Below are 25,979 nucleotides of genomic sequence, written 5' to 3' on the forward strand. Positions count from 1 at the left end.
GAACTAGATGATCTTAGGGTCCTTTCCAACCCTAACTATTCTATGATTCTATGATTGTATTTGCTTTCCTAACTGCTGGCTCTGTGAGGCCCTTGTGCTACTTCATGTATCTGAGATAATGACAGGCTGAGTGCAGGGCGATACAGACAAGGACTCTTTTCCTGTGTGAACTTCCCTTTGAGAGAATTGTTTTTCCCCTCTTTTAGGGTTGGAGATTGAAGAAGTCACACTTTGGCCATGCCTGCCTTCCACACATATTTACTACTGCCTGACTACAAATTTTAAAAACATGCTGTGTCAAAATCTGTTGTTAACTGCTTTTTTCTTTGGTTGCTGTGAAAATCCTCAAGCTAGCTCTTTTTGACCATAGATAATGCCATGAGCTTTATTACTAGCAAGTATCTGTTTCATGCTACATAAGCAAAGCACCTCACACAGCTCCCTACACAATCATGCTAAACATACCTTGAAACTTTACAGCCACATCAGGCAGAAATAAAAATGGGAACGACTGCCTTAGAAAAAGCAAGGTGTATGAAAGAAGATGCAGAAGATGATGCAGATTATGATGATTTCCCCTAAAATGAAGGCTGTTTTAAAACACTATTTTTACTCTTGTGTTCATATGAGAGTTCCAGCAGCATATTAAAAATTTCAAAAACCTCTTACAGATGATAGGGGGCTGAACTCATCTCACATACCTTTAACAGCCTATCACTTTTATTCTTAAAGAAGTGAATGAAGTCAGGAAGAGAAATAGAGAACAGATTGTTCTGCACATTGGAAGTTTTTCAGTGCAAGTACTAACTTGTTAGTTCTCTCCACCTGTATTCATATTGTGCCCAGCACAGTAGGTCCTACTACCAATTAGAGCCCATGGGTGGCTGCTGTAAGGCAAAGGGAGAACAATAGAAAAAGATAACAGCACAGGGGTAAGGAAGGACAGTAGGAGAAAGAAAGAAAAGTGAAAGGAATGACTTCTGAGGAAGATATTGCAGGAACAGCAGGAGGTTGCTTAGCACTGCTTTCCCTCTGGGCCATTTTTGGTGCAGGGCAAAAAATAATAATGCCTATTTATTAGTTTCTATTTCTTGTTAAGCCAAACTATTTCTTCAGAGTTAGAGATTTTCACAGACTTGACATAAGCAACGAAATTTTATTTCTCATTGTGACCATAGGCAAAATTGTGTCTAACCTACAGTTTGGCCTTTCATAGGCTAAATAGCTATGCGAGTGTCTGCTGGAGCTGTAAATTCTGCCACAGTGATACAGATAGAAAAAGGAAAAAAAGAAGAAACACTGTAATGCTGCAGCCTGAGATCTGGGTCTTTTCTTCCCTGCTTATACACATTACCCTTCTGCTGTATTCACATTAAGTCACAAAAGAACACAGTGCCTGATACTTACTTAATGCCACTGTCGTGCAGACAATGAAGCTTTAAAACACGTTCATTTGTTGAACATGGCGTGATGCCACAAATAATAATGATGGTACTAATTTCAGAAAAGATCACACAGCAAGCCCTAGCCTACAGCAATAAAGCATTTTATTTCCTAGCATCTTTATTTTTTTCTCTACAAGCTATACTAAATGACCTAAATTAAAAGCTCTTGATGAAAGAAAATGTAAAACAAGAACCCTAGACAATTCAAACAGAACACAAGAGCTATTTAAAGGCTGGATAAACAAAATCCAAAGCAAAAGGCACCATATTGAGCAATGAGAAACCAGGTTGGTTTACTTTAAATGGCACTCAACTGATCCTTCTGTTTGCTTGTTCTATGTTTGTAAATTGCCTCAGCTGCATGTGGTTTCACATTAGGGTCATCAATCCCTCTTCATAAGGTCTTTTTTTTTTTTCTTACCTTCTATGGTATTTGATATGATTATTGTATCTTGCCTTTTTTTTTTTTTCCCCCTCTGTTTTTTGGACTGGGAGGAAAAGAAGAGAAATTATGCTCTATAGCATAGAATCATAGAATAGTTAGGGTTGGAAAGGACCCTAAGATCATCAAGTTCCAACCCCCCTGCCATGGGCAGGGACACATCACACTAAAGCATGTCACCCAAGGCTCTGTCCAACCTGGCCTTGAACACCACCAGGGATGGAGCATTCACAGCTTCCCTTAGCAACCCATTCCAGTGCCTCACCACCCTTACAGTGAAGAACTTCTTCCTTATATCCAATCTAAACTTCCCCTGTTCAAGTTTTAACCCATTACCCCTTGTCCTATCACTACAGTCCCTAATGAAGAGTCCCTCCCCAGCATCCCTATAGACCCGCTTCAGATACTGGAAGGCTGCTATGAGGTCTCCACGCAGCCTTCTCTTCTCCAGGCTGAACAGCCCCAACTTTCTCAGGCTATCTTCAAACAGGAGGTGCTCCAGTCCCCTGATCATCCTCGTGGCCCTCCTCTGGACTTGTTCCCACAGTTCCATGTCCTTTTTCTGTTGAGGACACCAGAACTGCACACAATACTCCAGGTGAGGTCTCACAAGAGCAGAGTAAAGGGGCAGGATCACCTCTTTTGACCTGCTGGTCACACTCCTTTTGATGCAGCCCAGGATATGGTTGGCTTTCTGGGCTGTGAGCACACACTGCCTGCTCATGTTAATTTTCTCATCAACCAACACCCCCAAGTCCTTCTCCACAGGGCTGCTCTGAATCTCTTCTCTGCCCAACCTGTAGCTGTGCCTGGGATTGCTCTGACCCAGGTGTAGGACCTTGCACTTGGCATGGTTAAACTTCGTAAGGTTGGCATCAGCCCACTTCACAAGCATGTTCAGGTCCCTTTCTTAAACTTCCCCTGTTTAAGTTTTAACCCGTTACCCCTTGTCCTATCACTACAGTCCCTAATGAAGAGTCCCTCCCCAGCATCCCTATAGGCCCCCTTCAGATACTGGAAGGCTGCTATGAGGTCTCCACGCAGCCTTCTCTTCTCCAGGCTGAACAGCCCCAACTTTCTCAGCCTATCTTCAAACAGGAGGTGCTCCAGTCCCCTGATCATCCTCATGGCCTTCCTCTGGACTTGTTCCAGCCTAGGGTATGGCTAGTTTCTGGGCTGCGAGCGCACACTGCAGGTACCTTATGTTAATTTTCTCATCAACCAACACCCCCAAGTCCTTCTCCACAGGGCTGCTCTGAATCTCTTCTCTGCCCAACCTGTAGCTGTGCCTGGGATTGCTCTGACCCAGGTGTAGGACCTTGCACTTGGCATGGTTAAACTTCATGAGGTTGGCATCAGCCCACCTCACAAGCGTGTCAAGGTCCCTCTGGATGGCATTCCTTCCCTCCAGCATATCAACCGAAACACACAGCTTGGTGTCATCTCTTAATAATTTTTTACATGGGACAAAGATATTTCCTCTGGCAGAGACAGAATGAAAATTTCTGAGTATGAATTGCAGATACAAGGAATACCCTCCCCATATATTTGTAATCAGTGATTTACAGATTTTATCAGCAACTCCTGAAAGCCAATTAGCATTCGCTTAAAGTATCTTTCTTAGTTAACTGGATTGGAAGCTTCAAATCAGCCTTCAGTTCTGTTTTTAAGTACTTGTTACCTGCAAATTTGAAATCAATCCCTCTTTTTCCTGAAGCACTGAGTCTACTTAGACAGGCTGTAAAGTGAAGCATGATGGTTTTTGCTTGAAAGTATGCCAGTTAGAAGTGCAAAATGGGAGAACTTGAAAAGAAAACATGGCCTTGCTTTTAGGATGGAAAAACACCTAAGGAGAGGAAGAGCCGATTTTCACTGAAGTGTTATTGGACCAGCATGAAATATTCTGCATGAAGGGAAGAATACTTTTGTCTGAGATCAAGTCTCATCTATGAGCTAGCAATGACGTATTAACCTCTCATTAGAGATTTCTCGACCTATCTGCATCCAATGCCCACTGACTTTCTCAAGTTGTTTAAGGAGCATTTCAGGTTCAAGTAAAATTTATCAGCAGACCGACCTGAGGAAAAAAGAGTAATCAGATAAAAAAGTAATTTTCCCTAACTGCCTTACTCTATCTGTGTTGTGGTGGCCTTGTATAGTTTTGCTTTGTGTAACTGTCCCAGTTTTGGGGCTATCTTAAAAATAACGAGTGCAAAAATTAGAAATTAAGTCTTTGTGGTATAAGGAAACTTCCTTTCCCTTCTTGCCTCTTAATAAATCAGCGTCTAGACATGTTGTCTTTCTCTTTTCATAGCTTTTTTAAAAGCTCTGGGAACTTTACATTTTCAATTGTGTAAATTAGTAATAGTTAGGCACTCATTTATTGACCTGGCTTGCTGTTTTGGCAGGTTTGCTGCTGATCTGGGATGTTGTTGAGGCTTGCACATTGCTATTACAGGATGCTTACCAACATGGTAATACTGCAGATGGAGATCTGGAGCATATCAGGAGTTGCCATACAGCTCTGGGGGCTGATAAATGGGTCCATAGATTTGTTCAGGTCTTTTTATGATTTCCAGTATGTCTCCACAGTAGACCTGTGAAGGGAATGGGTAAAAAGATGTGGACATCAGTGGCTTGAAACTCAAAGTCATCTCACCCATTGAATCTTTCTTACTTTGTTTAGTGGCAGTGAATCGCAAAGGGAGGAGGGCACTGGAACTATAAAAATGTTACACAAGTTGCATTCTTCCTCCTCTCCTGAACAGATCTGTGTATTTGATTGCAGTGGATTGTTAAGAAATGTTTGTCAGACCCATGCGGAAAGGGCTGAGAAAAACCTGGGAAAGAAAAGTCAGCATCTGGAGCAAGTTCATAATATCAATGCTCCATACCACAGTAGTCAGAACTGAGATCACCAACCTTTTATTGTTTTCTAAATAAACCCTTTTTAATCTAATCTTTCTGAACATTTTGGGGAGGCAAATACTCCCACAGAATGAATTACTAAGCTTTTAGTACCGGCTACGCATAAGTCAATTTTTATTGTTTCCCTTCTACCTCACTTTCTCTTCACTTCCATAGAAAAACAAGAAAAACAAGTGTGGCAAAACCCCCCCAAACGACCAAGAAGAAATGGCAGAGAAACTGTCATCTCCTTCCCTCCAAATTTCAAAAAGTGACTGCTATCTGAAATACAGGATGTATATACATACCTATTTAGAGAAATTGCCAAAGCCATGGCATACAAAAACCTTGGATCACAAACTAAAACATGAGTACCCCTTTGTTGTGCACCATTTCATAGGTGAACTCCAGTGAAAACCTAATACTTCTTGTTCCTACTTTGCATCCACACAGAAACTCTATTCTTTTCCTTTTGTCCTGGGTTCAGCAGTAGCAGTCATGTTTCTCCTTCATGGTAGCTGGTACCGTGCTGTGTTTTGACTTCCAGCCTGGGAACAGTGCTGGTGATACCGATGTTTTTGGCTGTTGCTAAGTGATGTTTACCCTGACCAAGGACTTTGTGAGGCTCATGCTCTGCCAGGGAGCAGGGGAAGCCATGAGGAAGCAGAGACAGGGCATCTGACCCAGGCTAGCCCAAGAGGTATTCCATACCACAGCACGTCATGCCCGGGGTGAGGGGTAACTGGGAGTTACCCGGAAGGACGCGGGCTTCCAGGTGGGACTTGTTTCTTGGCCGGTGGTATCGTATTCTCTTCCCTTGTTATTTTCTCTTATCATTGTTGTAGTTGGTGGTAGCGGTGGTGATTTGTGTTGTACATTGGTTGCTGGACTGTTCTTGTCTCAACCCGTAGGAGTTGCACTCTTTTGATCCTCCTCCCCGTTCCTCCAGGAGCGGGGAAGGGGAGAGCCCCGGGGGGAGGGGCCTCGATTGCTCTCAGCCCGGCACCACTCACTGGGAGTGAGTGAACAAGCTGTCTGGCTAGGGTATAAACCACGACACTTTTCACCCTGATTATGCAAGTCATAAAAAAGCAACAGAAAAATTCCCTGAATTGACAAGGGGGAGGTTGAATAATAGCAGTTCTCCATATTTGAAACTACATTGACTGCTACTTGCAGAAACACTATGGAAGATGGTTAATCCATCATTGCTTTATAATGCCAGAGAGAGCTCCCTGCAGGAAAAGTATTTCCTGGAAAAAATGTGCAATGCCATAAATGGCTATATTAGAATAGACATCAAGGGATGATACACAGAGACACTTATGGAAAAATCAAACAATACTTCTGACACTGTCCTACTGCAAGACTAGAGGCTGGCTTTTGCCTCTAGCACAGTGCATATACTACTTACAAATGTATGCTGCAAGGATTTTCTTATTGTCTATAAAATTGATTTTTAAGATAAAATTAAGAGACAGACCAGTGAATTCTGATATGGCTGTGATTCCATTCACTTTCTCCAAAAGCGCTATTTATGCCCAGTTATGAAAGGTCTTTGATAATCTGCACATATTTCTGCACTTCATTACATTGCAGTGATAACACAATAATTTTTAAAAAATCCATAATAAAATGTTTGTAAAAAAGGATAGGGTTTGAATATAGTTTGATGGACTATTTATTATAAAGAAATCCACATTCAGCTAAAAAATGAGTTCATGACATCTAATTCTGTTCATTTAAGCATTTAGATTCAATTTTGTATTCTGGAGCTGTAGCACTAAGTATTTTTCTTCATGTTCATCTGCCTGTATTCTTCTTTAATGACTGGTAAAAAGCCATAGGAAGGACCCTTCAAATAACAGAGTCAATTTTCCTTTAGCAGAAGTCATATGTTGCACATCTGAAACATTTTCAATACCTTAACCTAAGCCAAACAGGTAAGACCTATTGAGAAAATACTGAAGAAGCCACACTGAAATCGTAGTCTGGACAACCAGATATTCATCATTATTGTCTCTTCTCTCTGTTCTAGTGATATTTTGAGGAGGTTTACAAGCATTCAGTGCAATTACTTTCTGGACTGGTTATCAATCAATAGACATTGCAATGCCCTTTTTCTATAGCCTCCTGAGGTATTTCTTTTTTCACTTTCCTCAGATACATCTCTCACTAAATAAAAATAAAGAAATAAAAAACCCCTATGTTTAATTCATCTTGGGCTGCCTGCAAAAAGCACTGTAAAAAAACCCAGAGCAAAATCCCTCCCATACTAGAGTTTTGTGTTGGCAAGTATCTTGCTTTCTTCTTGTCTTCTGAACAGACAAATGAAGCCAAACACCCAGCTCTAAGAAACACCTTATTTCAGTCTTGCTAATTCCAAGCTATGAATTTGTACATTCCTATGGCCACACGCCCTTATTGCCTTCAAAAGGAAAATGTGATTACTTTAAGTATATTAGTACCTTTCTGTTTTTTCTGTTCCACTTTACACATTGAAATGTGTTCTTACTTTCCAGTTGCCTTCCAGACTCAGGAGGTTTGGAAATTTTTATTTTTGTAAATGAGATTATCATATCCACATGATCCAGGAGATATGATAACAAAGCAAAACGTGCAGCCATTAAAACTCGGTAAAATTGGTGGAGTTAATCACAGTACTGTCAATCAAACAGCAGGTATGCTTACAAACCTAAGTAGTGTGATTTTCCACATGCACTGGGGTGAACCAAAAAAGCGTGTTATAAATCTCTGCTGCTTTTAGGAATAATGTGTTTGGCCTGATTGCACTGCTAAGTGTTGCAGAACCCTTTGCCAAAACAAAAGGCTGCTGTACAGGATTACCTAAGTGCACCCCAAGGGAAGGGAAAGCCATGGACTCCACAAGGAGTGCTCCCCTCCATGTTGTTAACCACAGAGAAACCCTCCATCTTGCCTATGACTGTCCTGATTTACCTAAGAGAATGAAGATCTAAATGATCTGTTAAAAACTGGCTCTGCACAAAAGAGGAGGTATAATCCAGAAGGCTTGCAGAAGTTTTGCAAGGGGAAACATTGGCAAGCTTGGAGGCAGAGGTGGGACAAAAAAATCCTGCCTCAGCTGTTGCTATGGAGTTCAGCTCAGGGAAAAGAAATTATTAACCTTGGCCTTTCACTTCATGCTGATTTTGTTATGCTTTATGTTGAAGAAGCTGCCTGTGCCACCTAGCCAACTGTCATAGCTCCAAAGGGAGGACCTGTAGCTGAGGCTGGACCAGCTGAACTCATTGTGCCTGGAAGCTGCAGGTAGGGAGGGAGGAAGGTGCAGACCAGCCTTGGATGGGACAGTAATGGGGGAGGCAGTTCAAGGCCCACAGGTCCTCTTGTGACTGGAGGGCTGTGTTCAATGAGACTCAAGGAGCAACATGCAACAAATACCTCACTTCCCCTGTTACCAAATATTCAAAACTTCTGCAGATGACAATGCTTGACTTCACTTCAAATATGAAGTCACCAAACTCAGATAAAAAAGGGCAAGAAAGGTTGTTCTTCAATGTGGATTTAATAAAACATTTCTTTACCCTTCAGGTAGCCAGCAGAACTGAGCAAGCACAGATGCAGAGACTGTGAATTTCAACACAGACATAAGAAACCACAAAAGAAATTGAACAGGAATCAGAATCACAGAATGGTTTGAGTTGGAAGGGACCTTAAAGATCATCCCGTTCCAACCCCCTGCCATGGGCAGGGACACCTTCCACTAGACCAAGTTATTGAAAGCCATCCAACCTTGCCTTGAACACCGCCAGGGAAGGGGCATCCAGAGCCTCTCCGGGCAACCTGTTCCAGTGCATCACCAGCCTCCAAGTAAAGAATTTATTCCTAATACCTAAATAAAATTTCACCTCTTTCAGTTGAAAGCCATTATCCCTTGTCCTGTCACTACTTGCCCTTGTAAAAAGTCCTTGTCCAGATTTCTTTTAGGCCCTCTTTAGGTTCTGAAAGGCTGCTATAAGGTTTCCTCAGAGCCTTCCCTTCTCCAGGCTGAACAAGCCCAACTCTTTCAACCTGTCTTCATAGCAGAGGTGCTCCAGCCCACAGCGATCTTCGTGGTCCTCCTCTGAACATGCACCAACAGTCCCACGTCAGAAGGACCATCTATCTCCCCAGGCAATGCTCTCTGGTTGGTGGGTTATCAGCCTCATGCACCCATCCTTCAACACTCTTAGGAGAGAAGGTGTAGAGAAAGAAAAGGACCCTGAAACAACCCACCAGAGATCCAGTAAGTGATTAATAGTTAGGATATCTTTCTCATAGCTGTTTTTCCTAGCTAGAAAGGCTAGCTCCCCTTCTCAGGCAATGTAGCAGCAGACTGAACAAAAGTTCCTCAGGGATTATTGGAGGTAGTTTCACCTTTCCAAGCAGGAGGGAAGGAAAAACTTGGCACAAAATTCCCAGTGTTTGCTAGGCCAAATTTTCAGATACTTCTAGACTCAATAGGTACCAGCATCAGATATCTTTGTTAAGAAACAAGGACAGTCATTGTGCCTGTATAACCTATCTGACTTGTAAAAATTATTCTGTATGCTGAAAAACATTTTATTTTCCATAATACAACAGAGTACAAAGAAGTCTCTGACTTGAGAGCCAAAGTAGGAACTTTTCAGCTGTACTTTTGCTACAGTTTAACTACGTCAAGAATTACATTTTTTCTTATTAATAGAATCTACATTTAAGATGTCAATTTTATCTGTGGAATTAATTTATATTCTTTTAAATGTAGAAAATCAGCAATACTGAGCAAGAAATACAGTGTCTAATCATTGCAATGCCTGAATCCAAATAAAATCTAAACTCAGAGCTCAAAATAAAACTTGCCCATGGGGCAAATCAACACAGAATCATTAAAACATAGAATAATCTGGGTTGGAAGGAATCTCTGCAGAACATGTGGTGCAGTACTCTGCTCAGAGCTACCTTCGTACATGGCACTGATTGCCAGGACTATCCTCTAGTGCCCTGATCATCCAGTTTAATATCACAAATCACCCAGGAGAACTGTACTGATATTAAGATCAATAGATTATTTAAAAGAAAAAATCATCAGGGTAGATGACATTCAATATAAATAAAGTGAAGCAGGTGGAAAATGAAGCAACTCCACCAATATATACACAATAGGAGAGGTATAAATACCTGAGTACAATGGTATGTACTTAAAACAAGTGGATCTAACTTGATTCTAGCTCATCCCCTCTCTGAAGTATGAGCTGTAAATGGGCTAAGTAGAACATGGGTCTTTTCTTATTAAGCATTTCAAAAGTACTAAAGCCTGGACAAATTCCAGTCTCTCTGAAGTATCCAGTAGCTTCCCACTGTACCATGATGCTAGGAAACACTGAGCATTCAGCACTATTTCAGTAGGCAGAAGAGTGTCTTCACATTTTATACAGGCTCCATTTTGTAACTGTACGAAGATTTTTGAATGAGTAATGTTATGAAAGTCTTTGCTATATACCAGTAATTAGTGCACAAACTGACACGTGTTTAATTTTAAGGTATCATTTACTACTAAATATTTGTATGAGGTGACTACAAAGAAACACACTCTTTCAAAGAAATAGCTTTAACGAATAGCTGCCTGTTCAGAAACAATCAACAGAATATGAAATGCTATTAATGCAGTCAATATCCAAATCCAAATGCATGTTAGTACTTATTAATATAGTAATTATTAATTAAATTAAATTAATTAAATTAATTAAATTATTAATTAAATTAAATTAATTTAAAAAATTAAATAATCCAATGATTTTCAAATTACAATAATTTCAGAAAAAAATTGCTTTAAAAGAGAGAAATTATAGCAGTAGAAATACTGATAATAGAGCTCTGCCAGCTTGAATACAAATCTTTCTGTGTCACAAGGCAGGACAGAGAGATGAGATGAAGCTGTGTCATGCAGACTGCCTGTGGAGAAATGCTAACATGGCCAAGGCAGGCAGGCCTACTTTGCTACTGCTCACATAAGGCTGTTAATGACTCTGTCATTAACGCATCCCAGAAGTAAAGGCGAACACCTACAAACATCAGAGGCTTGAAGCTATTTCCTACTTAGCTTGAGGAACTGAAAAGTGAGGCACTCCTACTTCCACCTCATAACCATCGATTAGGCATGGAAGGCAAGTGTGACATCTTCCTGCAACATCCCTGCCTCTGTCCCGAGCTGTGCCCACACCAGTCATGCAGCCCAGGCACACACTACACATGTAGGTACTGCCATACCCACACTCAGTGCTCAGCAGAGCTCTGCTCTCTGCTCATTTCTGATTTACTCATCAGGCTGTTTCCCCTCATCACTGACAGAGATCCCATCATTAAAACAGCCTCTCAGATCAGACATTTCATCTGAAGATGTTCAGTGGTCAATATTTATCAGTTGTGGTTGCGCTGGACTGTGATATTTATTTGGCATTCACTGTAGTAAGAGATGGCATTGAATGCTCTACTGATCACTGCAGCAATAGGTCTTGTTCTGAGGAGGGCATGGTATTGCTGTTTCATCGTATTCAGCCGAGTTTAAACATTGTGGCCTTAATGGTCAAATACATGGATCCACTGGTGTGTGCAATACACTGAATGTAGTAGATCAGCCTTGCTGCAGTGAAGCTGGAAAAGGTATACTCTTCAGGAAGGAAAGCTGATGAAATTAAAGAGACCAGATTTTATTTATCTCCATTGATATGGCATGAAATTCACCATATTAACTTACTAATGTGGTTCATTTTTAATGCATTTAACTAATTTAGGGCCTCATCCTTAGTCCCAGATCAGTGGGAAGGTTTTCGCTAGTCTCAGTGAGCTTGAAATCCACAGTTCCCACTGTATTTTTCTCTGCCAGAAGAAAGCAGTTGCAGATATTAAGCATTATGCAAGGGAGGTCGTGGGGCTTGGCATGGGAGCTCTTGTAATCAGCCGAATATGAGAGCAGTTCAGCTTATAAAAATAACCTTCCTGTAACACAAGGATCACTTTCTGTGTGTGTATGCTTCAAGACAGCAAAGTCAACCTTCATCTGAAACCATGAGAAAGGAAGATTCACACAGGAGTTTTGCAGGATTTTCCGTAAGAAACAGCTGTCTTTGAAAATGGACTCCCAGAAATATATGCTACTTTTTCCATTTTCTTTCCTGTCCCTAAGCTTTCCCTTTTGATCAAATTGATCAGCCATTTTACTAACAAACAGCTGTAGAAAATATACTTACATTCATTTTCAGTATTAGTCAAATCATATTAATTAGTTTGAACTTTCTCTTCTCCACAACCCTATCAAATTCTCTTTCAAAAAATATTTTTGGTTTTAGCATCTGTCTCATTATGTTTAAAATGATCTGTTCTCATCCATCAGAATTTTATACTGGGAGTCTTACATGCCCATTTGCTTAGAAGTCAGTCATATAAGCAACCCTCTGAAATACTACATGGGACTAGATGTGACCTGACAGTTTCAAACCACCAATTTCTTCCTTGAGCAAAGCCATTTTGGTTAAGCAATGCATTTATTTCTCCTCCCAATTTGGAACAAAGCTGCCTCTTTGCACTTGCCAAGTTACAAAAACATTCAGAAGGCCTTCTCTCAGCTCTGCTGATGTAAACAGCTGGAGTGCCAAGAAGAGGAAAGCAATTATTATAAGAAAACTTAAGACATCTTATCGAACTGTAGATCTGTTTCCAAAACAGAAGAGGCAGACACATTACTAGAGTCATCTCAGTACAGACTGGACCAAGCATTTGAGAGTACACAACTGTCGTGGTTTAAACCCAGTCAGGTAATTCGTTCGCTCACTTCCCCCCCTTTTCTTGCCCTCCCCCTGCTCTCGGAGGGACGGAGAGGAGAATCGAAAAGAATGCAACTCCCACAGGTTGAGATAAGAACAGTTTAGTAACTAAGGTATAACACAAATCACTACTGCTGCCACCAATGATAACAATGATAAAGGAAATAATAAGGGAAGAGAATACAACACCTCAGCACCAGCTGACCGATAACTCGCCCCCCAAGCCCGACCAAGCTCCGACCGATACCTCCTCCAACCCTGCAGTCTCGAGCCCTTCCGACTAACTCCCAGTTACATCCTGGGCATGACGTGCTGTGGTATGGAATACCTCTTTGGTCAGTTTGGGTCAGGTGTCCTGTCTCTGCTTCCTCCTGGCTTCCCCTCCTCCCTGGCAGAGCATAAGGCTCACAAAGTCCTTGGCCAAACCAAAACATCGCTATCAGTCCTGTTCCCAGGCCGAAAGTCAAAACACTGCACTGCACCAGCTACCAAGAAGCAGAAACATGACTGCTACTGCTGAACCCAGGACAACAACAAACACCAAACTTTCTTGATTGGGTGGTAAGTAAATAAATAGCTTTGGACTCCCAGGTCTTTAACATGTGCCTCTCAATATAGTCCCATGTAAGTTATTACACAGTTTATTTCTGTAGGCACTTCTCCTATGTAATAAGCTTGGAGATGGATGCTATAATTATCAAATGTTTAGAAAATTATTATTATGCTTAAATGCATTACATGATTTTCTTGTAACTGCTAACTAATACCAGTGTTGTTCTTAGCATCAAAGAGAGGTGGACAGGGGAAAGGTGCCTCCCAACAGACCACTAACACTTCCAGGTGTTTCACTGCCATCCTCCCTTGTGCTTTTTCTTTCTGAAGATTTCTGTAGCACTGCAGAATGAATACATCAATCCTCTGAATATTACTGGTGCTGGGTATGTATCAGGGAGAGCCAGCTCTGTCGACAAAGTTCGTATTTCAGCAAGTTTCCCTTCTGTCAATGCTGAAAGCATCTTCACGGCGATAGTCCTGGCATCCCTTATGTAGATTGATGAACAGGAGTTTGATGGATTAGTTGTTTAGTCCAACATTAAATTATTCCTGAATGTCTTTGTATGGAAGAAATCACTACTCCAGCAAGAGAGTAGGTTTCATCTATCACTCAGTCACTTTCCCTACAACTCCAAAGAAAATCATCTGCAGACAAGAACAGATGCTGGGGAAGAAAGGTGGGGACTGACTGGTGGGCAGCCTTACCAGCCCTTTAATGAAGGTGGGAAGGTGAAAATAACACATTCTGAGGTTATTTTACCAAATATTGTTTCAAACTGAAAAGTCAAAATATTTCATTTTCAGTTTATCAAAGCAAATTATAAGAAGTTCTTTGTTTCAACCTTTAAATTCAGAAATATTTGAATGTATAAATACTTTTGGGGAGGTGGGGGACAGGAGAAATTTGCTACAGAATGCTGTACATATATATATTGTTTTTTTACTCATTTCATCTTGCTCCTGAGAATAATGAATAGTTCAAAAGCTACCTTATACGTTAGCAAGGGACAGACAGAGGATGAGATGACCCAAGAACAAAAAGCATGACTGCTGTTCTTCAGCAATGTTTTTGAATAAAGAAGTAGTCTCAATACTCAATATTTACTCAGTTAAAATATTACTCAGTTAAAACAAATGCAGTGGCATCCAGGATGGTCAGGAAGCTGACTATGATGTCACAGGATGTCTGTCACCTCTTGGAATGGATTGGAAGGGTAATGTTGAAATGCTGACAAGCACAAAGTATGGCTATCAAACATCTGATTACTTCTTTAGCCTATATGCAATATAGCAGGCTCACATGAGATACGAACTTAGCACAAATGGCAACTGAGTCTAAAAGAGCAGGAAAAGCACATTTTCAAAAGTAGTAGTTAAGAATAAAAAAAAATAAAAAAAAAAAAAGATAAAGAAACCCATCATAGAATCATAGAATGGTTTGCATTGGAAAGGACCTTTGAAGATCATTTAGCTCAAACCCACTGCCATGGACAGGGACACCTTTCACTAGATCAGGAAATGTAGGTGTAATAATGGAGTAAATAAGGCTTTAGAATATAAGTTCCCCACAGAAAAATCCTAATGGAAATCTTTTTTGCTGCCTGCTATTCCTGAAATGCAAGCCTGGGAAAGTGTATATAAACTGGCAGAATGGCATAACCTTCCACAGAACTGTAATTACCATAGGATATGCCACTATGCATTATTTTGCAGTATACACACACCAAATACATAACCCCCCCCATAACCTACTCTAAAACTGAGAGGGGAAGAAGCTGTCCCTCAGCTTTCCTAAGCATCCAGATTACAGCAAGCAGTCCCAGCACTTAAGATAGGAGCCCCTTCAAAGTTCACATGCAACTTTTGGATCTCCCAGAAGGCTATTGCTACATGTTTTATTCTGATATTCTTTTAAAACCTTCTCTTTTCTCCAGCAGCAATACCTTTAGTATTTAGAAAACAAAAATACTGAAAAAAGCATGGAATAGCTCAGTTTTTACTATGCATTACCATATGGAGTAAGTAAACTAAACCCCCAAAAGTCCAAGCCTGCCAATCATTTATTATTCTTAATTATCTAATTCGCTAAGCAGGGCTAAGGAGGCTGATATGACCAGTTTATATAAGATGAAATGGGCCATCTAATTATGCACTTTTATAGCTCATTATGCTTCATTTTGAACTTGAAGCGCAAATGAGTTCAGGGGAATTCAGTGACTGTGTTAAACTGGAGGCCATGCTATTTCACCAAGGAAGTCCTCATTGATATTAAAAATGAATATCTCTGAATCTATCTTAAATCCTTATACCTCAACATTTAGCGTTATTATTTGACTTTTAACATTTTCCTTGAACCAGTTCTTTGAAGCAGCAGCCTGGTGGGTTTCTGTTGATGCAAGCACAGTATGGACATGCCTGGCTGCTACTGGGACAGGCAGCCCCCACCCCAAGGGTCACTAAGTGGTACAGAAGGATGGCCAAAGGGAGGAAAGTCACCAGGGCCTGAACCAGGACTCTCGCCATGACATTGCCAATCTCAAACACTTCCATGTTAGCTCAGTGCTCCTGTGACGGGCCAGGCAGGTGTCCCCAAGAAGCCAATATGGTGGCCAGCAGCCACCTGGCCCTGCCACATGCTGGGTCACTGAGCCCCACAGACCACATTCCCAACAGAGAAAAGTGAGCTTCCGGCTCCTTTGGCCCTTACCCCCTGCTCAGGCGCATTGTTGAAGTCAGGGGTTGCCTGTCTGAGGAGGAGGTCATGAGCAGTGGCCATCAATCCTGGGTTTGGCCCAGAGATGCCTCGGGGTGGTCATGGGCTCCCTCCTCTGCCCACCCAGTGGGGCAGGGCTGGGATTCACCTCTTTAACAGCACAGGGCTCATGACCACTAACAGGAACATGGAGACCAGGCTGGACCCACATCCAGGGCCCCACAGCCACTGCAGCAAAGGCAGGCAGTGGGCTCGGATCAGGCAACCACCAACAAAACAGGTCTAACTCATTCCTGTTTAGGTATGTGGTAAGGTAAAACCGAACTTCATTATCACACACAAACATGTAGCCAAGTCAGATATTGAATGACAGATTCTTAGATCTAATGAAAGATATATGAATGGACTGTCCTCCCATCAAGTAAATTAAATGTTTCACTGCAACTGAACATTGATTTACTTACCCGTTGCAAATGTGCATTTAAAATTTACTCAACACACGTGACGTTTATCAGAGTTTTCGACAGAAGGTGAGCTAAAAATCCCTCGCAGCCTTCATTCCAAAGGCTTCTGAGATGCAGATCAGGTTTGTCACGTTAGAGACGGTTTACACCGTATAACGTTCAGACCGCACCACACGGCTCGGCTTCCATCTCCTTCTCTCCGGCCGCGGAGGCGGGGGCCGGGACCGGCACCTGAGGCCGCGCTGAGGCTGCTGGAGGCGTGCACTGCCTGCCACCTAGCGGCCGCCTGTCGCAGCGCCGCCCCCCGGCTGCAGTGCTCCCTCCTAGCAGCCGGGCCCATTCGAAATGAGGGTGCTCTGCCCTCCTGCTGCTCTGCCAGACGCCCTTGGGGGTCTCATACCTTCCCATTGTGAGTGCACGAAATAGCTTTTAATTTGACTGACAATTCGATGTGGGTTTTAACGAAGCACTTGCGGAGCCAAGCGTGTCGGTGCTACAGCTTTGAACTAAGAGCAGCTTTGAACTACAGCAGCTTCTTTTTGGAACATAAAAACGTTATATGTGCATTCTTTTGCTGCTGGTAAAAACAAAAAACAAAACAACAACAACAACAAAAGAAAACCAACAACCCAAACAGTAAAAAAAGAAGTTGAAGAAGTGGTTGCTGGTAAAAAAAAGTCTGGATGGGACTTTGAGCAATCTACTCTAGTGGAAGGGGTCTACCTATGGTGAGGAGTTGGAACTAAATGATCTTTAATGTTCCTTCCAGCCCAAACCATTCTATGATCTATTTATTTCTGAGGGTTAATTAAATTTGTACTGGATATACTTAGACAAATGAGTGGATTCAGTCTGTTGTAATATCCAGCTGATTCTACAGGTGAAAGAATGCTAAAATGGCCAACACATTGCCGCTAGAGCTGTGTGCATGTCTTTCTGGGACTTGTTTCCCTGCACAGCTAAGGGCATTGCAGCCATTTGCAACCACCATTGACTAGACACCAGCTGGGCCCATTTCAGGAAGCTCTGTGCAGTGCGTGTAGATGTCCTGGGCTTGGAATTTATTACTGCCTATCTATCCCAAACTCTCCTCTGAACTTTCCTTTGCTACTGTTTGCCATGTGGAGATTGCACTAATGTATTTTATTGGTTACACGTCAAAATAGCAGAGCATAATTGTGACCAGATATTTCAAAATATACAAGTAGGCAGCAGTTTGAGGGCCCTAGGTGAAAATTAACCAGGAAAATCTAATGTCCACCTTGCCTTTTTTCATATTTGATTTACAAGCCATGCTTCTATCATTAACTTCCCATGCAACTACCTTTGGTTGCTGAAGAGCAACCAGCTCAGCAATTAGACGCCAGTGAGCAGAAGTGAATAGAAGAACATCTGTCTGTCTTATCATATGCTTCATATTCATGGCCAGGGTTTTTGTGCTGTTTCTGCAGTCATTCAAGCAAATAATGAATCAAATTTCAATGCAAAGGAACCTTTTGCTTTATTTACAGTTTTACAAATAATGCAGGAGCTTTTGTTTTGATAAAATAAACATTGGATGCTGATGTTTACCAAATAACATGTATTCAGATTATTTTGCTAAAAAAAGCTGCAGAGAAAGAGCATCCACCACTGGTAGTGACTAGTCTGACAAACCCCTACTTGGCTATAGCAGATGACACTGCCTCAGAAAGCCCAGATGATCCCTTCAGAACCTGCAAACCTCTTCACAGATGCACTGTTACTATTGCCTGCACCCAGGACCCAGGTGCTACTGAATTAGGTGCTATACATATGCAGATAATGATGGCCATGCTACACTTTGATTGATTAGTCAAGGAGAGTTTTGCTGTCCAGGTTCTGCTGAAGGGAAACCAAAAAATTCTAATTTGTTCAACCTGCTTTTGAGTAATAAGCTCATTCCACTGCCAAAGTTCATTGTGAGTGGTAAATGTACGCTTGGTCTGAAAGTTAATCCAAAAAAATCCTGTGCATTAATATAATTTCTGAGCAGTTTTTACACTTTTTCTGAGAAGTCCTTTGAATCCATAAAGGAAAGGAAAGGCATTCATTCCCTGTCTCACACCAGAACGAAAAGTCACCTATGACTTTAGGGACTTGCAAGCTGCTTATCTGCAATTCACAGATGTTTCAGCAGTCTGATCTGGGTGAAAAACTCACACCCCAGCTTCCCTTAGTCAGTGAATAAATCACTTTATGCCAGCTGGGCTTTTCTGTACTAGAGGTATTGCTGTCTCCATTGCTGCTTGCTGCCCACTAAGGTGGCCAACAGATGTCACTGAGCAAAACCACTGAGATGACAGGGACTGCCATAGCCCTTGGACTCCACACCTCTTCCTTCTGTCTCCGAAAGAGAACAGGGCTGACTTTAGTTTTATTTGACGTATAAGTATCTACATCTGCAAAATTAAGAACTCAGAGCATCTGCTCAGTTTTCTGTCCCCAGTAAAAAAAAAAACAAACAACAACCAAATCCCCACAGATCATTCAGTGCACTCTCAATGTCTTATTCTGTTCTTTCAGAGCTCTTGATGTTCACATCCAAAATAATATACACAATGTTGTTATTTGCTGCAGGTAAATGTAAAGAGAAGTCTAATAAATGCCTTTCAGATGAAACATGTTTCTTAAGTTTTTTACTGTAAAAGTTAGAATTCTTTTAAGATGTACTTAAAGCCACCACCACCACCACCCCCCAAACCCACAACCCAAACCTCAGACAACCTAATTAAGAACCTGTATCTGACCCTCCTTTAAGAGTTTCTGCTGCTGTTGAGCCCAGGTTTCTCAGGCAACAGCAGAAGAACCCCCTGGATACAATCTCAGCAAACTGTCTGTTCTGGAAGAAGCCTGATACTGCATGAGAAAGGAAACAGCAAAATGAAAATGAGTGCGTGAGTGGGTATTACTCAACAGATCCAAGGAGTCAGCACTTCAGCTTTTTTACTTTCTCCTTTTTTTCTTGTCTTCCACCTCTGTTTGTTTGGTTGGTTTGTCAGGGTTTACATTTCTTCACAAACAGGCTCATAGTGGTCCTTCTTTTCAAAACTCTACTGTAACCTCATTCAGCTTACAGCAAGCAAGACATTAGTCTGTCACAATTTAGACGAAATGATGACATGCCTTTGAAACCCATGAAATATATGTCTCTGGGTGCTGTGCTGCTTCCATCATGTTCCTATCCTACTGCCTACCACACGACATGGTTTGGCAGAAACAAGTCAGCCTCTGGCTTTTCTCAGCTAGCACAGAATACATCACTGTTCTGCATAGATTCCTCACCTTTGCATATCTAACAAGCCTCTGAAAGCTTACTCTTCAACCTCACAGAGAATGGAAGTGGAAAATGTTGCATTTGTCAAGGGATGAGAATTCCAAAAAGAAAGAATAAAAAAAAAAAAGTATGAGAAATCAATAACACAGATCTATTACCCCTGAAGAATTTGCTGCACAAAGTAGAACGTTTTAACAGTGGCAAGTGGATGGTCCTGCCCTGACTTGTTAGTGATGCAAAGAGCAACTCTCACGTTAACTTTCTGAAGCATGCAGAAAAACATAAAATGCATATACAGCCTAGAGGAATGATTTTTCAAGAGCTATTTGCTTACCAAGGCTAACAGATTATGGTAATAAACTATCATCTATTTATTCCTTAAAACTTAAAAAAAAAGAAACAAAAACAAAACCTCTTCTAAAATGCTGAAGCAAGGCATATGATAAACATTTTTGTCACATTACAGAAATAAAGGCATGCATATTTTTACTTCTATGCAGATACAGAACCATGATGGTAGGGAGGGCTTGCTGAGAGAGGCCATATCTTTTCTTAGAACAACACAGACCTGGAAAAAAACCTACACAGGCTTTAATTCAGGTTTGAAATGTGTAAAAACCTTTGCAGCCCTGAGTTGGCAGACTTCTACCAGCAAATAGTTTATTTGTTGAGAAATGTAGTTCTAAGGCAGACAAAACTCTTTGCCAAATCTGAAGTATTCACCATGAGTTACACCCAAGAGAAGAAAGAGCTATAGTGTCAAAAGGATTTATCTTATTTCTTCTGAAATGGAAACAGTGACCAAGCTCACAGACAAAAGCCCTGACACGGACACGCAGACACATGCATACAGTTCATGTTCCATTCATAAAATAGCAGGCAGTCCTCCATAACCTAACTCAGGGCAGCTGGTGGGCTCCAGTGTCTTTCTCACAGTTGTACATCTGAGTTTTCCATATCCCAGAGCGCATCCTGACTGTCTTTTGAGGGTTCTGAGGTACAGTTTTCTTTCTTGCACTGGTAACCTGCATTATATTTTTGACCTCACTAGATCAGTGAAGGGGATTGAGCCAAAGCCAGATTTTGTGTGACCATACCTAAGAGAGGGGGAGAAATAAAAAGAACAGGGAAAAAAGACGTATTCCTTGCATTTCCATGCCACAGCTTTTAAAAAGACAATTTGTCTTTAAAAACAACAATTTAAAAAAAAGTAAAATATTTGACAACTTCAACTCTTAACTCCCTTATGTTCAAAATATCTGTTTCTACATCATGTTCTAATATATGTGCAACCAAACACCCATATGCAGCAGTATTTCTTGTTAGACTCAGCAATAAAGATTTCTTTTTGAAAAACGTCCCATTTTCAAGCCAGTATATGATTTTGAGCATTTTCATATGATTGGAATCAAAAGGGAGCCAAGGTGAACTAAGAGACAGAATAAACAAAATAGATTGGATGACATGATTTATTGAATGAGACTAAGTGATTTACTGTTTGCAATTTGTAAAATGGAAAACAATCACAACAACATTACAAATCTTGATTTCTGGTGTATTTTTAATCTCAAGAGATAAATGCTGTACAAAATGAACAGATATAAAAACATGCAGTTCATGCAGTAGGGAAATATAGCTGCCTTTAGGATGGGAACAGCAAATGCTGATTGGGACAATAAGAACAAACCTCAGAGGTTTTCTTTCGGGAGAGAAAGGGGGTGGGCTGGAGAGCAAGAGCTATACTACAGGGCTGGTGAAACTGTAAATACTGTATGTGGTAACATCTGCTTCCATGGAACAATATTGAGGATGGCTCTGTTAAGCCCAGCACTAACCCAAAACTAGGAGCATAGAGGCAGGGGCAAACTTTACTCCTCTTGAACTGCTAACTTCCTCATCAAACGCCTGTCCCACCTCCAAAACTGGTGAGGTCTAGAGAAGACTAAATGCTCAGGAACACCAATGTAAAACTGCCTCATGGTTTTGCCTGGGAAAACAGCAGGAGAAACTGCCAGGGATTATTCCCCACAGCTCAGGGGATGAAACTGTGAACATCTTCCCTCGCAATGAGAGTGCCAGACTCCCTAAGGGACAGTGTTTATAACTTGGAAGGTGTTTCTAAGACACACACAAGCTGCAGCAGAGTCCGTATTTCCTTCCCACCATCCCAGTCCCCAGCTGGGCCTATTTAACACGCTGTTTTTCAGGATTTGCAAGGGATCAGGTCAAATCTGTCTTCCTGTGGTATAAGAATTAACATTACTGTGGTGAGGACCTTACCATGCTGCTGTGCGATGTGATGGTAGGAGAGGAAGAAAGGGGATCAGTGAAATGGGATGCCAGGAAACCCTGGCCGTGACTGATGTATTGGTCACACACCAAGTGTCCTGCATGTCCCTCTCCCCTCCTGTGTGCTGATAGTTGCCCCTTCAGATGCACGCATTTGTGATGCATGTTCTTTTCCTTCAGGTTAACACGTACATGACAGCAGGAGCACAGAAAAGTATTAGTTATTAGGGGGCTGCTTGCCTGCCTGGCAGCTTTGCCCCAGAGTTTTCTTCTCAGCCTCCAAAGAGCTCATTATCAGACTGGAGAGCAATGCCTCAGCAGCTGTGCAGCAACATCTTGCTGTTAACACCTCCAGCACACATTGCATGGGGAAATCGACTTGCAATAAGCAGAAATATTTCCTGACCCAGATTCAGGCATTTTATAAACTTCAAGCCTCTTTCCAGCTGTAGAGATAAAAAACTGTGCTGAAGCAAGAAACAGCGACAGCTGTCAGAAACACACATCCTCACCGTCCCTCGCTGTGTGTGGCACAATGGTTAAGGAAATTTATACAGGATTTCACAACAGAAACGAATGCGTATTTTGGGTCCAAAAGCCTCTCCATTTGATTTGTTTCACTGTTTCTGCTGACTAGCATGGTACTGACTGCAAAGCCGTGCTGTAATGCAAAACGTTACACAACAAGTTATTTGCTGAGCCTTCCGACAAAAAGTAGAGAAATGGCACCTTCCCAAATTGCAGGTACTTCTGCCAGAACCAGCTGGTGCCTCCAGGCTTCCCGAAAGGCTCCCACAGTATCTCAGCCTGTGCAGTGCCCATTGTCACCCTGCATAGCTGGGAGCTCACAAGGAGCTAGGCAGGCACTTGTGGCATGAAGCACCCCACTAACATCCACTGTCAGGACTAAATTAGGAAAGACCAAGAAGTCTTTGAAAGACAAATATAAGACTTCAATTAAAAAAAAAAAAAATCTATGTTAAATAATCCCAATTTAAACCTGGATTCTGCAGACAGCAGAAAAACAGATTGCCCCAAATTATGCTGCCCTTTATTTTGAAGCTAGGGAATGCATTTAACTCCACCATATTTGAAAACTTCCTAATGTCTTCTAAGAAAAGAAGACCACTTTTTTGATGAAGGCCACATGGTCCGTTACTGTTCTTGTTACTGTCAGTAACAAGAGGGTCCTTATACATGGTTACAACACAAATGCTATTTGACACTTAAGAGTAACACTACCAGAGGGACAAATTGTATGGAAGTGCTTCAGGGCTTATTTTTTGATTAATTAAGTCTTCTATATTTATTCTTTTTAAACTGAAATGATTTCTTATGGAATTCAGTTGACAATTCTGATGGAACTTGCTCCTGGATCGTGTACCTCAACCATACAGGCATGCCATTTTACAGTCACACTGCTTGTGGGCACATTTCATGGCATCTGTGACACCAAGGATTCTGCACTAACACCATGCCCTCCCCTCAAATATAGTGCAAAGGTGATCAAAGGGCACCTTTGATACTAGTTGCCAACCTTAACTCCAAATTGCTTTTGCTAATTTAATGATTTCAAAGATGGGATAGAAGCAATGTTACAGGGCATCTGGTGTGCTGAGTTTTTTTTCTCCTGTTGCTAAACTAAATCTTACTCCATTATCTAAACTAACATGAATGATAAAGTTTGGTTTCCCACTTCCACATCCTCCATCCTTTTTCTTTGTTCTTTTGCAATTCCTTCCACCTCCACTACGTCAAGTCCTTTCAGCTGATATCCCCATGCAGAACACAGCCTGGGCTCAGGTGCTGCCAGAGTCATGGATGGTAAGTCCAGCAGCTGGAGCTCATCCCTGCCTCTTTTCACCCCTGGCAGCATGCTGGGGGGTTAAGCAGCCATACACCAGGAAGCATGAGCTTGGCTCTGCCTGATGGACAGGGGGGATTTCCTGGACACTACTTCTCACCTCCATCCCTGGGTGGCTGTGGCCTGTCCAGCTCAGTCTTCATGCTGCGTCGACAGCCCTTGGCTGGCCAAGGGGAGCTGTTGCCTTCTTCTGGCCCCTGTGGGGCTGCCTCTTTCTCTCCTGCCCATGGTTTCCAAAGGGAACCCACCAGACTCCTGAGACACGAGGGTCGCCTGAGCAGAGCCATGAGTCAGACTGGTGAAAACTCCCCTTGCTTTCCCCACGGCAGGGCAATGTTTTCTAATAAACTCTGTAAAAGAACCAAAAAATGCAGCAGGGGTTGAAAATGACCCAGCTGAAGTAGTATAATTGGATTTTGAGAGGGGAAGCCTGTTTCAAAAGTAAATTCCTGGGATGATTGTTTTTAAAGTGGTAGCAGCAACCTCTAGAAAACAACAAAGAATCTGCTAGAAAACGAAGGGTAACACAAGGTCTGACCTCAGGACTTACCCTACTGTGGCTCTGTTGCCCTGCAAGTATCTTACATCCGGAGAGTAAAATCATCTTCAGCACAACAAAATCAAGGTAAATCACTCCAGACATTTTTGAGTGCCATTTGTCTGAGGGTGCAATTGCCACTGAGGTAAAAAGGCCACATGTAAAACTGGACAGGAAGACAACTTTCAGCCAACTAAAGCAGGCAATATTTTTTTGGCAACTTTTAATATGATTTATTAACTCAACCAAGTTCCAGTGCTGCTTAAATCAGGTTCTTTGTAATTGCACTATGCAGATGAAGAAGCAGGACTCTGTATATATGACAATGCTATATACTGGATTCAACTAAGCCTGAGGAGCTACTGTGCTAAAAACAAATGCTAGTATGAATGGTAAGTCTGAACAAACCAGACAGACAAAAAGGGTATTACAAATAAGACTTCAGAGAAAAGAGACTGTGACAGAGCCTCTCTTTCATCTAAATCAAAAAGCTTCCAGGAGACTGCATAGTTTTGTTCATAGAAAAAAAGTGTGAGCCAAAATTAGAGACAAATTAAGAGATGGCAAAGTGCTGAATTTCTCTATTACCAGAGTGAATTCTTCAGAGGGCTGAATTATTTCTAGCCTCTGGGGGGATTTGATCTACAGTACAGTATCCATATGCTGTATGAGAAAGCCACAGTTAAAAGCTTCCTTGCCGAGGGGTTCAATGAGTGCTTCTGCAGATCAGTGAGGTTTTTTGAAGTTGGAATGGTTGCTTTTGTATCAGTTGATTTGCTTTCAAATCCTCAGATCACACATGTTAATGGTAGAGCTTTTTTACTTCAAGAATGTACCTGAAACACACATTTTGGGTACATTTTGTTGCTACTTGGCTGGATGAATATAGAAAAAGACTGGGTTTTCCTCGTGATATTTGTTCTCCTGAAGCCATCACTTGCAAGTGAACTGTATCTAACAAACTGTGCAAACTCATAAAGGACACACAAACAAAAGAACTGCTGCATAACAATTTTCAGTCTGAACATGAAGATACCCTGTGTTATATAGTATTTATTAGTGCCAAGAGACAGCAATGAAAGAGAAAGCGGTAGGTATATTGCAGATACAGGCATAAAAGAAAAGGGCAATAAAATCTCTGTATGCCAGCAGTTCAAGTATATGGTTTATGTCTACTTTTTACTACACCCTCTTCCTGTTTGTCCAAGAGCTTATCTTTGATGAAAAACACAAGCATTGTTTAAGATCTGACTAATACCTGCAAAAGCAAGCACAAGCAGAGAAGGACAAGAACTCCCATTTCTGTACATTCTCTGATGTCTTATGAGTTGGGTAACATTGCTGAATGAAGCATTACACTTAAATCTGAACAACTGATGATCTGCAATTGCTCAAATTAGATTTTTTTTTGCACAGAATAAAATCACTTTTTACATATATAGATAAAATTTATCAGTAATTAAACATAATCTTATTTCTCACTAGGTTACATAAGCCTAGTTTCTAACCTAGTTATTATTCATAAACCTAGATCTTACTAGGTTACTTGCAATAACTAATATATATAATATATACACTAATAAATGTTTTGCATCCCTAACCCTCTTTGCTTTGTATTTAGGCTGCCATGTAAAGCAAGCTTTTTCT

The 25,979-nt window shown here is 41.4% G+C and overlaps 1 long non-coding RNA gene across 1 annotated transcript in view; it reads right to left on the minus strand.

Moving 5' to 3' along the window:
* Nucleotides 1-25,979, minus strand: part of LOC134165492 (uncharacterized) — an 81,841-nt gene that overhangs the window by 38,444 nt on the left and 17,418 nt on the right. Inside the window, exon 2 of the long non-coding RNA XR_009965561.1 lies at nt 4,276-4,484. This is a non-coding gene — a long non-coding RNA (uncharacterized LOC134165492). The remainder of the gene's footprint in view (nt 1-4,275; nt 4,485-25,979) is intronic.

Source organism: Pezoporus occidentalis, unplaced genomic scaffold, assembly GCF_034315485.1.
Source record: "Pezoporus occidentalis ecotype Australia unplaced genomic scaffold, CSIRO_AGI_Poc_V1 ctg24, whole genome shotgun sequence".
Taxonomy (NCBI): Eukaryota; Metazoa; Chordata; class Aves; order Psittaciformes; family Psittacidae; genus Pezoporus; species Pezoporus occidentalis.